This window comes from Episyrphus balteatus, chromosome 3, assembly GCF_945859705.1.
Source record: "Episyrphus balteatus chromosome 3, idEpiBalt1.1, whole genome shotgun sequence".
Lineage (NCBI taxonomy): Eukaryota > Metazoa > Arthropoda > Insecta > Diptera > Syrphidae > Episyrphus > Episyrphus balteatus.
The window spans coordinates 114,471,790-114,489,444 of record NC_079136.1 but is presented as its reverse complement, the minus strand read 5'-3'; the positions used below and the strand labels follow the sequence as shown (position 1 = coordinate 114,489,444).

At 30.8% G+C, this 17,655-nt stretch overlaps 1 protein-coding gene and 2 non-coding genes across 10 annotated transcripts in view; 2 read left to right on the top strand and 1 right to left on the bottom strand.

Moving 5' to 3' along the window:
- The window catches only part of LOC129913810 (disintegrin and metalloproteinase domain-containing protein 10), a 341,759-nt gene that overhangs the window by 89,693 nt on the left and 234,411 nt on the right, over positions 1–17,655 (bottom strand). The window lies entirely within an intron of this gene.
- Trnaf-gaa (transfer RNA phenylalanine (anticodon GAA)) lies at positions 126–198 on the top strand. The gene has a single exon. It is a non-coding gene; the product is annotated as a tRNA-Phe (tRNA).
- On the top strand, positions 5,039–5,111 carry Trnaf-gaa (transfer RNA phenylalanine (anticodon GAA)). The gene has a single exon. It is a non-coding gene; the product is annotated as a tRNA-Phe (tRNA).

Below are 17,655 nucleotides of genomic sequence, written 5' to 3'. Positions count from 1 at the left end.
TTCCATTTAAATTTACAACAACTTAACTTAACTGACCCCTTTTGTTTTGTAAAAACAATTTAATTTACTTATCCAGTAGATCCAAAAAACCATGCCAGCCTCAATGGAGAAAAAGAGCCCCATCTGCCGAAATAGCTCAGTTGGGAGAGCGTTAGACTGAAGATCTAAATGTCCCCGGTTCAATCCCGGGTTTCGGCATTCAGTGATTTTTTTTAATAAGGTTGAGCAATATATATAATAACAAATGATATCAATCCAAATATTTATTCATTATTACAAAAATAACAAACAACAAATTACAAAAAAAAATCCCTTAACATCTACTGTGCAATAACAAAGAATAAATAATAAAAAATATTAAAAATTATCTTTATTTTAAGTGGAGCATTTAAAAATTGACTATTTTGTTCCACATACGCCCGAGTGCACCTTTATTTTTTACTATGTTTTAAAGCAAAATTTTTGGTTAGGTAGAAAATATGTCAAAATTTTTTAATATAAAATTAAAAGCTATCAATCTATAAAAAAATCTCCCTTTTCTGTTTTCAAAATTTAAATTCCTGTATTAAATTTTAAATTCAACTCTCCGCTTTAAGTAGATTTCAATTTTGTCGAAAATATTTTCAGACTTTAAAAATAAAGTTCTTTTTATATCCAAATCTTGAATGCGAAACAGTATTTTACTCCTTTTTCTATATAATATCTCTGTCTGTGATCAAAAGCCTCAAAATACAAATCCGGATTCTTTGATCGCTTTATACAGTATAGGTGTATCCTTATTATACATAAAAGCACTGTGTGTACAAAAAAACAAAACCAAAGCAAATAAATAAATAGGAAAAAATAAAATCTCTGTGACCACAAAAACGATACCTCCATAAATTTAAAACAAAAAAGGAGCCCAACTAAAATAAAAAATATAAAATAAAGAAAAAACCCTTTCGGGACTTTTATCCACTTTGAATATACATTTGAGATAATCCTTGGCCATAAGCCTTCATGGCAAACAGGCCTCTGCTTTAGGCTTGATTTTTTTTTTTTTTATCAGCTTCTTCTTTGCGTCGCGTCTCGCCTCGCAACGCCTCACATCTTGGTTTTATTTTTGTCTTTATATTCATCTTTCATTTTAATTAATTACAAAAGTCTGCTACTGCTGCTGTTGCTGCTTATGCTATTCCTTGTGCTCTCCTATGTTTCTGTTGGTGATTGCCTCGTAAAAAAATACTTTTTTTTTCATTCGCCTTTAATTCCTAGCTTTGTGTAGAGGCACAGGCAGGCTTCACCTATTAAACTACCTTCCACTATACTATTTCTGAATTTCTCATACCAAACCTATATAACTCTACCTGTGCCACTGATTCTGGGATTCTATGCTTATCTGTGCTTTATGCCAACAAACTACCAACAACATTATATCCTTGCCTACTAATTACAATGCTCCTGTACCTATATAATTACCTTCCTGTTTGTGAGAGAGAAGGACGTACGCGTCCTTCTTCTTCTTCGTCGTCTTCTGTTTCTTCTTCTGATGTTTCTGTTTGCTTGGATTTAATTAAGATATAAAATTATATTTAAAACTATAGAGAGAGAAGAAATAAGCTGAAAATGAATAAGGACACAAAAAGGACACGAAAACAAAGACCAACTGCCAAAAGCATGGTTTTTTTTTATTTTTAATTCTGCTGGCTGTTTTTTTTTTTATTTATTTTTACACACAATTCGACGGGGGATGGCAACGATGAAGGACGGTAGTTTGAAATGAAATAATAACAAAGGAATAATAAAAGAAACAAACTCAAATGGCCATGTATTTATAAAGTGCACTTAAACTTACCCACTAAATTAGTTAAAAATTAAAACAGAGGTAAGGAAGAAAGCTGCAAAATGTCCTTAAAGCGCAGTTCATATTTTTTTTTCGTTTTTCCATTTTTTTTTGTTTTTGTCCCCACTTTTCGACGAATGCCATAATTAGCATCCTTTATTTTGATTTCTTTCTTGCTTTCGTTTAATTTTTTTTTTTCGTCCTTTTTCGCACCCCATGCACCTTCCTGTGTAAATTGCCAATGGAGCTTGGCTAAGGATTACGCTACTTTTTTCTTTTTTTTTTTGGGTTGATAAAGGCGAAAGTAGTAGATGCGATTCTGATGATGATGACGATGACAAGGACGAGAACGACGACGAAAACGGGAACAACGACGACGACGAAGGCTCTATGTCACTAAGGACGATATGTTTGCGATGGTGGTAGTGGTAGTTAGCATCAACGTAACGTTAGCATGAAAGAGGGTTTGTTTGAGGGGTATTTTCGTCCTCTATGCCTCTATTGTTGACAAAAGTATGAAAAACGAGAAAAGGGTTTAATTAATTATCCAAAGAGTAAAGTGGAAATAGAGATCCTCGGTAAACGGAGCAACTCTATACATAAAAATATATCTCCACAGCTACAGTACCTACTACAGCACTCTATATACTAGCGAAAATGCGAAATTAGGTTTTTTATTTTGGTTTTTGTTTGAATTTCTTCTTCTAGTTTTTTGGTAAAATTGAGAGATGAATAATACAAAAGGATAAAAGAGCGACCAAATGAACGAAATGAAAACGAACGAAAAATGATTGAGGTAAATTTGTCCTCGACGATGAATAACAAGTGGGTAATTATTGTAAAATAGAAAGACAAAAAAAAAAAAGAAATCGCAATCTGGCAAGGGTTTTTCGAGAGACACGATTTTTTTTTTTTTTTAAATTTTTTTGTATTTTTAATTTTGTAAAATTATCATTTATCTTCTCGTAAAAGTGAGAGGAGAACTTAAGAAGTCAGTCAGATGATTGAGAAGAGATTACCGTAAGTCAAAAACAACATCATTAAAAATTGATATCTTGGTTTTTTTTTTTTCGTTTAATTTTTTTTTTGTTAGAGATTTGAATGGATTTTGAAATTCAATATTGTGTCACTTGAATGGGAAGAATTTTTTGAATTTTTAAGGATCAAGTTTTTTTTGTGTATTTTTAGTTATGATGGGGGGAAATAATTAACAAAGTTGAAGTTAATATTCATGCCAGACACTCAAAAATTTAAACTTTCTGAACAAAAAAATTGTTTTAATGGGTCAAAGGATTGGATAAGTATCTTTGAGTGCATCAATTATAACTGGATTTGTATACTTAAGGCAATGTAAAGAACTTTAAATGGGGGTTATTATGTATATAATTGGAAACAACGATATTTGATCTATTGGGTTTTTTTTAAAAAGTTAATAATTATAATAAAATACAGGTATATAGATATTTATTGGAAGTTAAAGGTTTTGGTTACGTTAAATAAGCACATGTATTTTTTTTCCATGCAAAACTTTTTCAAAATTTTGGATAATCTGCATTTAAATTTCGAATGAATTCATTTTTGGTTCAATTTTTGACACAAAGTAAACGAGATCAAAAACAAAACATAAGTCAATTTTTGTAAAAAAAAAAAAAAAAGGGAAGCGGCATTTTGCCGAAATTTAATCGAAAACGTTTGCAGGCGTTTTTGAGATATGTATAATTGCAATAACTCGAAAAAGTTTATATGGAAGAATTACGTCTAGTAGGAAATATTAAAAAAAAAACGGGTCTTGGAAACTACGCAAAAATCATCTGTAACAAGTTAAAAGCGAATTCATACATCCGGAACATTAGGAATTAGCTATATATACAGATGGACGCATAGATGAACAGACCAAAAGACGATAAGACGAAAAATCACTTTTTCGAACTTAATGTAGGTAATGTTTGTTTTGATTTGAATTTTGTTTTTCATACGAAACTACTAGGTATTTGTCGTCTAAAAAAAAAAAAGTAAACAGGTTTCAATAAAAAAAATGTGCGACTGAGTCGCACGAACTTGCTTTTAGAACTAACTCGTCATTAACATAAAATTGGATATTAGTTTATTTCAGCGACAAAATTTAAATTTTTGCTAACTGATTAGCAATAAACAAACATAAGATTATAAGGCAGTGAATGAATTTAAGCTCAAGTTTTTTTCTTTTTTCTTTTTTTAATAATTTAATGAGAAGTTCGAAAAACGCCTACCTACTTACATAAAGTAAACAACAAAAACAAAAATTGAAAAAATAGCCATATCTAATTAATGACAAATTACCCTAAAATCATTCACATAATCCGTTAACAAGGGCTCATTTCCTACTAACTTTATGAAAACGAAAAAAAAAAATAGTTTAAAAAAAGCCACTTTTAATGTTTCCAATCCTTGACTGTATTTTTTTTTTAGAAATTTCAAACTGAATCAATAATTAAAATCAACATCAACACATTTGCAAGAAAATAAAATCAAATATTTGCAATAAATTTAAATAAAAAAAAAACATGAATGATAATTAACCAATTGATATTGTAAATGTGAAATTTTTATCCAATCTATATCAAACTTGACCAAAATAAACTGATTGCGCGAGTAATAATTTAAACAAAAAAAAAAAAGAACTTTGTAAACATTCAAAGCTCTTCACAAAATATCAAACATACATATATACACATCTAATTAATAGAAGAAAAAAAAAACACACAAAACATCAGAAATTATTATCAATTCATTATGAAGTATTCCCACGTGGCTGATGCTGCTACTAAATTGAACATTAATTAGTACTTTGTTTTTTTTTTTTTTTTTTATTGATTAAAAAAAACGATTTATCTCAATTCTTTTGAAATAGAAATTGAAGTTATAAAAATTATTTAATGAGGCGCATTCAAAAAAAAATTAATGGCGAGTTAAACCCATTGATGCTTAAATAAAGTGTTTTGAGTTCAAAAAATGGAAATGCTTAGCTAATTGAAATGAAAAATAGATTTAAAAAAAAATCTTTTTTTTGTAAATATCCTTTAAATTATACAAATTTTGTTTTTCTATATTAAATTATAGGGACTTTAACCCTTGAAAGTACCATTTTTTCGTTATCAATTTTCCATGTTTATTCAACTCAATACAAATTCTCCAGCAAAACCATGCACGCACTAAAAGGGTGTTAAAATTTCATCTGCCGAAATAGCTCAGTTGGGAGAGCGTTAGACTGAAGATCTAAATGTCCCCGGTTCAATCCCGGGTTTCGGCATTGAGTGCTTTTTTTTTTTTATTTTTTTAATGTTATCTTTTTTTTAATTTTTTTGTAAATTTATTTTTTGGTGTTCTGGTTTAAATTTATGATTTTCAGTGTCATTCAAACAAAATAAAACGAATCATTGCAATTGAGTTACAATTTTTTAATCAAAAAAGGCAGGTTGTTGTGTGGACTGTTCAAGGATAATTTTGTATTGTTTTAACCGTTGTTCCCTTAACTGGGAATAGAAAAATGTAATTTTATTACTCATACACCCCATTGTCCTTCATACTCATTTTGCTTTTTTTCTTTATAAATGAGGGGGAAAGAGGGGATTACAGGCGGAAAAAAAGATTGGATCACAACCAATGCTTAGAAGTGGAGTGAGGGTGGGAAAAAACGTGGCAAAGAATCCAATCAATCAATTCAAAGAATCCATTTGACAGGCGACCAGTTGTATAAAATATACTATATTTTCCTTATTCATTGAGATATTTAGAAAAAAAATTTGACCAAAAATTTTGTAGTTTTTAGGTCCTTTGAAAATAAATTTTTTGTTTTAAACAGTTCTCCTCGTATAAAATTATTTTTAGGAACAAAACTTACGGTACCTATCATTTTAGTACAGGTAAAATAGGCATTTAAAAATAAAAAAAATTGTTACCCTCATGAAACTTGACAAAAAGTTTATTTTTGGGATAAGAACCAAGGGTCAAAGAGTCTATATCAAAAAAAAATTGTGTGGAAGGGTTTTTTTTCGTGGTCAAAAAGGAGAGGCCAAGAATATAGTGAAAAAAAAATATTCTTGAAATATTATCAAATGACAAACGTTTTGGAGTCAATACGATTGCTCTAAGAAAAGTTATTGCCGATTAAAAACAAGGGGCTTGTTTTTTTTTACTTCAACAGGTACCTAAAATATAACCGAAACAAATGTGAAAAACATGATACCTACACTAATGAAGTTCGGGATAAATGTTTAAGATAAGGCTTTGACAAATGATTCATAAACTTCTTAAAAATATTTTTTGTGAAAGGGTGTTTTTTTGATAGATTGAGTTATGTGTTAGAAAGGTATTATAAAAGCTGACATAAATTTTGTTAATTTTTTAAACTTGGTGAAAATGTTTCGTTCGTAATAAAAACTAAGAATCTAAAGACTCCCCAAAATTATCTTGAGTAAAATGTTTTTTTTTAAGAAATTATGAAATTAGCATCACAAAAACTGGGACAAAAATGGTACCCCATTAAAAATTTGTAGAAATGTTTTATTTATAACAGAAACCAAGAATCTTAAAAAATATTTTAGGTGATAGGGTGTTTTTTTTTTTTTGGAAAATAAGGCAAAACAGCGATAAGTCCAATAAACTTACGTTATTTATTAAAAATAATAACGTCTTTGTTAGGGAAACCATTTTTTTATGTGAAAGGGTGTTTTTTTTTAGGTGTAGAGAAAATGTGGGCTTATTGGAAAAACTTAGTAATAGTAGTGGTAGGTACCCTATTTAAATTCAGCAAATGTTACTTTTGAGATTGGAAACTAGAATCTGAAACGTCTATAATAAGAATAACATGGCTAAAAGGGTGTTTTTTTTTTTTTAAACAAAATCGATGGGCCCCTAGTGAAATTTCTTTAAAACGCTATATTTGGAATATCATAAAACAGCTTTAAATAAGAAAAAGACGAGGTTTATGGATTTACAAAAAAGTACACCACGTTACCGCTGATTTGTAATAATTTAATTTCCAAATTAAGTCAATTTTTTTTAGAAAATTGCCCGTCCTGTCTTTAGGGCCAGGAAATACTCTAACCCCCACTCCACTACGAATATTTTCTTTACACATTCCTGCTGAATCACCCTGTATTTAGAAGAAAATCACTAAATCTATTGGTAAGCAATTAAAAGCATTGTTTTTATTTGTTGAGGAAAACCGGCTAAATCCAATAAGTTTTGCATTACAAACAGAAGAAAAACTGCTAACTCACAAAAATGCTAAAAAGATTCGAAACTAAGTGTCTTTCTGAATCTGATTTCCTATAGAAAAGACTACTATTCAACACAAAAAATGGTATTTTGGATTTTTCTTTTAAATTGACAAGAACCATTTTGAAAAGTTTTTTCTTTCTCCTGTAAAATTTACTTTAATAGAGTTAGCAGGTTTACACCCTAAGCCGACGATATGTCAAATTTTAAAATTTTCCGTTATTAATGGAGACTTTAAATTTAATGGAATCTGAATTAATTGGGCCTCAGGCTTTTTGGTATTGCACTTAACAAAACTACCAAAGCAAGAAAAAAAAAAATGCTTCAGAATTTTGAATCTAACCGAAAGCAAGAAAAAGCTTGCTGAAGTAGTTACTTGTTTAAGTAAATAATAACAGTAATTTTTAGAAATATATGATTTTTGTAAGGCCAAACGCATACATTAAAATATTCTGTGAAGGTTTTGCTTGCGTTTCAAAGAAAACATAATAATGATATACATTAGGGTGGGTCAAAAAAAAATCGAAATTCATTTTTTTGATTTGGCACTCCGAAAAATCGATTGCTAGACACCTCTAGAATATACACACCAAATATGAACTCTTTATATTAATGGGAAGGTCCTCCGCTTTGCAATTTTCCATTTTTACATCAAGCTTCTACTAAAAAAAAATCATTTTGTTATTAATTGACTTTTTAGCAAATTTCTTTTCATATTCTTGTAGGAAATTGAACGCTCTACAAAAAAGGCCCTATACACTTTTTTCGTTTATCTTACCGTTTAATAGATATTTGAGGTCCAAAAATCGAAAAAATCTTTAAAAATTCGTTTTTTGTTCTTAATTTCGTAACAAATTGAAAAATTATAATCATCAAACGCGCAAGATATATTCTTGTAGGAAATTGATTACTCCACAAAAAAGGTCTTAGTAATTTTTTTCATTAATCTTACCATTCTAAAGATATTCGAGGTCAAAGTTAAAAAAAATTATAAAAACATTTTTTACTTTTAAAAATTTTCCAGTTCACTGAAAAATTATTATTTTCAAATTAGCAAGATATATTCTTGTAGAGGCTTAAACGTTCTACACATAATTCCTTGACATCAAATTGATTGCTTTAACCGTTTAGAAGATATTCGAATCCAATGCCAATGCCCACTGAATTCAATAGTTTTCTTATGACTCGTATGCATTGCGATTTGGATACGAATATTAAACGGTTAAAGCAATCTATTTGATGCCAAGGAATTTTTTGTAGAACGTTTAAGCCCCTAAAAGAATACATCTTGCTAACTTGATAATAATGAACTTTCAGTATATTAGAAAATTTTGAAAAGTAAAAAATGTTTTTATAATTTCTTTTAACTTTGACCTCAAATATCTTTAAAATGGTTAGATTAATGAAAAAAGTTAACAAGACTTTTTTGTGAAGCAATGAATTTCCTACAAGAATAAGTCTTGTGCGTTTGATTATTATAATTTTTCAATTTGTTACAAAATTAAGAACAAAAAACGAATTTTTAAAGATTTTCTCGATTTTTGGACCTCAAATATCTATTAAACGGTTAGATAAACGAAAAAAGTGTACAAAGCCTTTTTTGTAGAGCGTTCAATTTCCTACAAGAATATGAAAAGAAATTTGCTAAAAAGTCAATTAACAATAAAATGATTTTTGTTTAGTAGAAGCTTGATGTAAAAATGGAAAATTGCAAAGCGGAGGACCTTCCCATTAATATAAAGAGCTCATATTTGGTGTGTATATTCTAGAGGGGTCTAGCAATCGATTTTTCGGAGATTTTTTTGACCCACCCTAATACATATATTACTGCAGAAATGTCATATTTAAAGAAACAATTACATCCTACACTTACATGGAAATATTAACATTTTGACACAACAACACATAATAAAATGTCTGAAACCCACATAAACTATCATAAACCAAGAAAAGGGTCCTTCACTACTTTTTAACACAAAACAATAGAGAACCGCCTTTAACCTTTTGCACAAGATATTATATCACATTATTATTTCTAATTGACTACCTTAGTGTCATAAAAAAGAACTGACAACAACAGACCATTTATATGCAAACAAACAAACACACACTCACTCACCTTTTCACACAGAGTTCACTTAAAGTAATATCCTGTTCCTGTCCAAAAATATTATACAAAAAAAAAAAAAAATGAAATAAAAATCAAAAAATAAAACACAACATTTATACAATACACAATCATGAGATGATGTTCATTAGTAGAACTTCCTCGACAATATAAACAAAACGCACTTCCGACTCTCCAACAGCTTTGATAGCATCCTGTCACAGGATATCCAAATAACAAGTCAAACTGTCAAAAAACGAAACCATGCTATTCAGCAATTACAGTCTTATATACTGATGTTGTAGAATTTCGTAAAAGCTATAGTCTGTTATGGATGTAGTTTCACTCTCTCTCTCTCTCTCTCTCTCTCTCTGAGTTTTGGGTTGGTTTTATGGTTTCATTGTATAATTGACTCCTGTTTCTTGCCTTAACACACAACATTCATTAACTTAACTCCATGAACCATGATTGTCGGTTAGAAGAGATGTGAGAATAAAACCACAACTTTTTCTCTTTTGTTAACACAAAAAAAAGGTATAAAAATGCATAAATCTAATGTTTCACAGGAACTCTCTTTCTCTGAACCGTATGGGTTTGGATCACAAAATTACCTGTCAGAAGTTTTCCTGTTTCCACATATGTTTTCCAAGGTACCTTATTCATATCTATACAAGAGTCCTCTTCGTCTCTTTATTTGTCTATATAATCATGGGCATTAAAAATACTTTCCCATCAGCACGAGCAATTACAATAACTGGTCAAAAATGTCGTCTCTATTTTTAAGCTTCAGAGGGATACAAGGCACACGTTCTACCATCATCACAGCATAGAGAGAGAGGACCATCAGAACTTCTATTCTGTCAGGACTTGAAAATATGCATGCATGCATAGATTTTGAAGTGTTTAAGTAGAACGAACGAACGAGCGAACTCACATCACAGCAATAGAGTATGCCTTAAGCTTCTTTCTACAGCTCTACTCTGCTGCTGCAGTTTTTGTTGAAAGAAGAAAAATATTTTCCCTAAACAGAAAGTAGCACATATTTCGAAGGATGCTGCCGCACAAACAAAAGTTTTCCTTTTGCGAAATATACAAAAATATATTCATGCGATTACAAATGAAAGGAGCTTAAAAACTTGCCACCACCAAAAACTCTCCCTCTATTTCTCTTTCATCTTCCCACCCTCCCGCTTTCCTTTTTTAAAAGTACATTTCCGACACGCGGGAGCTCAAGGGGCAAGGGGAAAAGAGGGGGCCATTATGTGTCAAGCTTCTCGTTTTGTCTTTCCTCCCGCCCAAAATAACACAGGAGGCGTTAGTGCAATACCATACCGAACATGTTTCCTCTCTCTCTCTCATATGATTACCATAAAATTTTTCGGTTTTTTTTTTTTTTGCATTTTGTTTTTGTTAGAAAGGACCAACTATTTGAGGCGAAAATATTTTGCACACATATTTCATAGTTTCTTGTTTTTTGATGATGGTGTAATGCGACAGAGGGCGCTGTTCGGTGTCACTTATAGGAAACTAATGGTATAGTGCTGGATTGATGAATGGCAAACAATTTTAAGGGGTCTACCGCAGCTTAGGGCGCTTATTAATAATTATTTCGAAATTGGAACTAAAACTTTGGTTGACAAAATTAAATAACTGAGGGATAAGGTATTGTGGAAAAAAGTTGGTGCTGAATACATGGACTTCCTGACAGATCGATGAATCTAATGTTTATTGTCTAGCTTTTGTCGAAAAGGTAAAATAGCCTTTGGGGAAGAGTAAAAACAAAAATAATTCTAAGAGGTTGTGAAAACTAAATGTCTACTTTGAAGGATTGGTGGCATTGGAAATTTGGGTTGAGACACCCCATAAAGGGGCAAGGCCTAGTGACTAACAAAACACTCTTAGGTTTTTTTTTCAATTCCTCGCAGAGGCAAAACAGTTTTTTAATTTAAGGTAGCGGAGGCTGGGAAACGGACCCAGACCTCCTGAGTTATAGCCCATCGCACTAACCATTGCGCCACAGGATACTACAATCTGTCAAAAGTTCTGAAGTTTCCTAGGGTCATAGGCCACAATTTTTTATTTTTAAAACGGTAGATTTAAGATAAAAATTATGTTCTAAAAAAAATTATTTCTATGTAAAACCTACCGTTTTAAAAATAAAAAATGTTGTGAGCAATGTCCCCCGTTGGAAGGCAAAACCTTTTGGTCACAGTGACACAACAAATTTAGTACCATCAGATATGCTTCTGACTCCCACCGACTATTGCACTCCTATTTTGAACACTGCAAAGAATTGTAAGGTCAGCTTTCAGTGCGGGTGTTTATCAGAAATCCGTTAATATTTCAATATCCTTTCGACTTCTAAATTTTGCAAGCGTGTTTCAAGCAGAATTGCTGATAGTCAGGCAACTATAAAAGAAATTTCTTCGGTCATGACATCATCCAAACTGGTTCAGAAGTGCAGAGAGCAACTCTCAATGCTAAGCGAAAGCCTCACAATCACTCTTGTCTGGATCCCAGGACATAGTGGTTTTGAGGGTAACGAAAAGGCGAATAAACTGGCCAGGCAAGGATCGGCTTTTCATGAGTCGCTAGCGAAAGCAGTTAACATTCCAATAGGCAATATCTTCTAAACTATTTAACAAAAGCTAATAATAGGTGGCACGGTTTGACTAGCTGTGCCATATCTAGGAAAATCTGGCCCACCTACAATAAATCCAAAAGCAATTATTTGATATCAAGACCCAGAAAAGACATTAGCAGATCTCGTTTCCGGTGTGCACAGGACATTGGCCGATAGGGGAACATGCAGCAAAGTTGGGTATACCGCACAATACTTACTGTCGCAGCTGCTTGGACCAGCAAGAAAAAGAAACGATCTTCCATTTTCTATGCCAATGTCCTGCCCTCGCTAGGAATAGGGCACTCTCTCTGGGGAGTGAATTCTTTAATGTCATAGATAACATCTCAGAATCGTTCCTTAATGCAACAAAGTGGATTTAGGACTGCCTAGCACTTGTTTTTCCCCTTTTTTAAAACCAATTTAAAATTTATTTCCAATAAATCCATTTATCACTCACAGATTTCATGAGTTTTGGTATCAAAACGGCGGCGCATTCTGCGCTAATTGGGTCATCCAGCACGGTTTGCTTTGATCCCCATCTCTACCTACCAACCTATGTCCCCTTAACGTGGCTGGCGGACGGAGGGAAAGTGAGGACTTTTCGTAGACTAAAAACCAACAACCTTTATTCCAATAAGAAGCCTGTTAAAATGTTGATCCTTTTTTGACTATTATTCATCAATTCTATTATAATTCATCATAGTTCAGAATGTTTCATAGCCTATAACCTATAAGTTTCAAACATTGTAATGATAAAAATTAGTTATAATTTGTATGCATTCAAAAATTCAAAATCTATGTAGGGAATTCCATCGTCACGGGTTGGACATTTGTACAATGAAATTATTGTTTTCCTTTAAATTTTTTCTAATAATCCAATAATTATTTTAGCTGTGCAACGGAAAATAACTCAACTCTTTTATTTTTGAAAATAAACAGGGTTTGTTTTGTTTCACGGGTGGGAAAAAAGAAGAAAGAGTTTTAAGTTAGGGTGTGTGTTTTATCAGAATATATGTAAATTTATTTTAAATTTATATTTTAATCGTTTTGCTTACAAAACAAAAGCATTCGTAGCTTTTAAATGCTAAAGTTGTTAATGTCACGGGCTGGACAACATTTTTTCCAAGGGAGGATAGCGTAAATGGAAAGTGTTTCTAGTTAAGAAGCTGACTTTAGACTTTTTTTTCTAAATTTCTCTCTAATTTTCATATAAAAAGTTATAAATCAAAATTTTAAAACAACGAAATTTGTTACTTAACCCTTTCTCATTTATTTTGAATTAAAGATGATAAAGAATCGCAGTCCGGGTCACTTCAATCACTATTTCTTATGTTCAAAACTTTAATAAAACCTTCTAAAACTTGATTTATTTTAACTTTGCGTTAAAAATACTAACTAAATAGTTGTTAAAACTTCAGCCTATTGTGAGTTTCACGTCAACTTTTTCCACCCGGCAAATTCAATTTCACTTTTACCCTATTTTGAGTTCCAGGCGAAAAGTTGTTCACGTTTGGAAAACTCTTGGTATTTTGAATAATGTTCCATGTAATATGACAAGGAATCGACAGTTTTTTTCTCACTTAAATTTTGGTGGGGAACAGTGAACTAGTTTAGATTACACACGGTAAGAAATTAAACAAATAAAAAGAAAGGCCTCAATACGCTTTAGTTCAGTCCTGTTCTATTCCATGTGTGTGTGTATGTTTTTCCTCCATTTCTTTAAAACTATTTGCTTTCCTCCGAGACTAATCTTAGGATGAGAAAATATATTCACAACTCGTCCGCTCTCAGGGCCACAAAAGCAATCATACAAAAAACATACACCCTTCTTCTTTAACCATCACACAGATTCACACCAACCTTCTATACTATAACACAAACATCCATAACATCACATCGTCCCCCATGTAAAGTGGCATAAGCTTAAAAAATTAAGGATAAACCTCAAGAAATTAGATATAAACAGGAGTAGAGCAACATAAACTTGAAAGTTTCACTATAATTCTTAATAAATCACTTTTAGTCATGGTTAGCTTGAGCTAGAGAGCAAAAGATATAGAGCTGCATGATTCAGGAAAAGCAACTTAGAAAAAGGAGGTGAAGGATGATGATAATATGATGGTCGGTGGCAAGAAGGCGGCAGCAGATGGAACAAACTATAAGGACACTCCAGATATAGTGGAGAGAGTGTATCCTTATAATGGATTAAAATTGGGCAGAGACTAACACAAAATGAGAAAAAGAAGAACCCCTTTCCCTTCAAAACGTGGAAAAGTATACCCCATATATACTATTTGGAAAAGAAGGAACTTTGTTCAAAAGCCTTGGAACATATTTTACCAGCAAAAACAGAATGAATATTTATTTTAGTGAAAGTTTTTTTTTTTTCTTTTATTTTTCTTATTTATTTTTTTTGTGGGTCCTTTTACAAAGACAAAAAAAAAGGACGTTGACGAAGTAGAGACTATACGACAACGACGATACCAGACGATAGAAAAATATTTTCTTGTTGGTATTTGGGGTCGCGATAAAAACTTTCACCAATCCTGTTGATGATGATGATGGTGATGATAATGGTTTAAAAAAAAAAAAAAACAGAAAATACGAAAAGATAGAAGAAGGACCAAAAAAGGAGCAAATAAGCAAATAAAAACGGATTACTAAGAATTTTGTAAACATATTTTATGACCGAATAAATGGCGATGAATTGAGAATGACAGACGATGCATATACACACACACAAACAGACAAAAACTACACGCACACATTTCCTAAATACGAGCGCGCAATAAGGATTTTCTCGTAAAGTGATTTTCATTCTTTTCGTTCGATTCTCTCATTGAATGTGGTAGGTAGAGATAGGTGCAGGGATCAATAATGAAATCGAATTGGAAATCCTTTTAGGATATTTGTTGTTGTTGTCATTGCCATTGAGCCATCAACTTCATTATCATTAACGTCACTATTCAATTGGGAAGGACTATAAACACAAGTCCTGGCTTTTATCATATACCTACGATACATTGTATTGGAAAGGTCCTTGTTTATTATTATTATTTTTTTTTTGTTCGTTCGTTCGCCAAGGACTGAATCTATTGTATAACTGTGTTTGTGTGTATGTGAATGAGAATTTGGCATTCTTTATTGTACTTTGTGCCTCATTTTGATTAAGGAACGGCAATGTGTGTATATTTATACGCACATAAACATATTTATATCCAAAGTATCTGTGTATGTGTGCCTGAAAGGACGATGGGGATTTGTATCAATAAAAAAAGATGTCTGGAGGATTTAAATTTGCCGGGGCCATCTCGTATTTTCCATTGTTGCTGGTTTTCTTTTCTTTTTTGTTTTGTTTGATTTTTGTTTTTTATCTTCATTCTTTTTCTTTTGACATTATTATTGTCAATGATATAAATTTCAAGGATTTTTTTATTCTGGCTCTGCCCCCCACGTAGTGGTGGGGGGAGCTTTAAGTGGAGTGTAAAATCTCTGGTTTTTATTACTACATGTTTTTAATGAAACGTAAATAATTGAAATCTTTATACAAATTTCGAAAAATAAATACAAACAAAAATTAAAAAAGGGATACTCGTAAAGGTTTGCAAATAAAAAGGATACACATATGGAAAAATAATGATACTCATTTTTTTTATTTATAGGTACTAAATGTAACAATATTTGTCCAATTCGTTCCAATTTTTCACATCAAAAATTCTAACATTTGTTTTTTTTTTTTGTCACTTAGAAAAGTTGATTTTTAAATTTTTAACTTTTTAATATATTTTGTATTACCTTAATTTTGAATTAAAATTCATTGGAATTGAAAAACTGAAAGAGGCACAATTTTAACAACTCTCAACTTTCAGAAACTTTTTAACGAACAGTATACATATTTTAATTCGATTCAGCGAAATTCGTAATTAATGTGGGTACATCACTTATTGATGTCAAAGTTACTGATAACCATGGTTTAATTAAAAATAAATTTAAATACTGAGAATTAGGTAATTATTTCCAACGAATTTGTCAATACCTACACATTGAAAAAGGTAAAAAGCAAAATATTAATTTTTTGATTTAATATATTTTTTGTTTTTTTTTTTTGGAAAAATGACTAATTTTCAAACAAAAAAGTTGATAATCAAATTTCATCTACTTTATTTTGGATATAACAGGGGGTTCAAATTTGGTTAGCTGTTTTAAATTATAGCACACTCATTTATTTTAAAAATTATTGATACATTTCGTAGTATATTTTTTAATATTTCAAAAAATTTAAAAAAAATTGCTGTTTTAACATTTTCCATGGCAACGAAGTCATTATTTAACTTTTCAAAAGAACAGAGAACACTTATTTAAATGGACACTGTGGCGTATGAGTAACGTTTTTTTTTTTTATTAAGATACAATTTTCTTTTGTTGAACAATAAAATGAAACCGGTTTGTAGTTACGGTGACCATTCTAGGAGCGAAACCCGGGACAGATAAAAAATCGTTGGATCGTTTTGAAAAGATTGGTTTTTCAAAAAAAAAAAAAAAAAATTATAATCAAATAAGTTTTCATAATTTTTCCAATTTTGATATCAAGATTTCTTAAACCATTTTATGGGAACATTTTCGTTGAAATTATTTAAGTCGTTTACGAGGAAGTCAGAAATCAAGAAAACGGTTTTATATAAAATTTTTTTTTAATCAAAATTGTGAGAGCTGTTTTTTTTAATTTTTATTTTATTTCAAATGATTTTGAAATTTTGTAATATTTAATTCAATTTTTAATATGCCCTAAAAGTTTTGAAATTTAGCTGGGTTCTTTCCTCTTTCATATGTTGTTAATTTTTTATTATTATAATGTTCATTAGACGAACATTGGTTTAGCTTTTTAACCTGGCACCACTGCTGTGTTGTTTTACGTATACAAAGTATTTGAAATTTTGAATACAAAAATCAGAGAATGTGGAAATACGTCACAATCACGGGACAAATTATAAAATACGGGACACTTATACGTTCCGGGTATCTTAAATAAAAACCCGCGACAAGCTATTGAAATACGGGACAGTCCCGGGTAAACCAGGACGGATGGTCACCGTAGGTACCAGTAGTGGATAAATTTTTAACACTTGCTTCAGTCAAAATTTGATTTTTTGCAGAGAGTCAATAACTTTTTCATAAATTTGACTAGATTTCACTATTAAAATAATTTTTTGCAAGATTTAGAATGAAAGGGTCTGATAGAACAGTAAAACCAAATCATTTTCAAATGAAACGCCTGAAAAAAACTTAATTTTTAAATTAAAATAGCATTGTCTAAAATGTGATCTCTAAAACTCTACTTTTGTGGCGACCGACGCTCAGTGCTGTATTTTGGTCTTAAACCAGGCCAACAATGTTTGGGCACATTTTTCACATCAAATAGGTAGGTACCTACCAAATGACTAAAAAGTTATTTGAAAGGAAAATTTTTCATTTTCTTGGTACAGTAAAACCCACTAAAGTGCTCACCTCCCGATTAGTCGTGAAAAAAAAAATTATTAAAAAAAAAGAAAAGCTAGTAATTTATTCTTTAATTTGGTTTTTTGACTCAAGTTGTTTGATTAAGTAATTTTTGAGATATTAAGTTTGAAAGATGAAATTTAAACAACAAAAATTTTTATTTTTTTAATTCATTCTGTTAATGTACCTTTTTTATCATTATTTAATGACCTGCTAGTTTTAAGTCAAATAATAAAGAATTCATTCAAATAAATATCAAAGTTCCTAAGAAATTAAAAAAAACTCGGGCAAACTCTTGCAAATACAATGTTGTTCTACATATATCTAGTTTAATAACATATAGGTAAG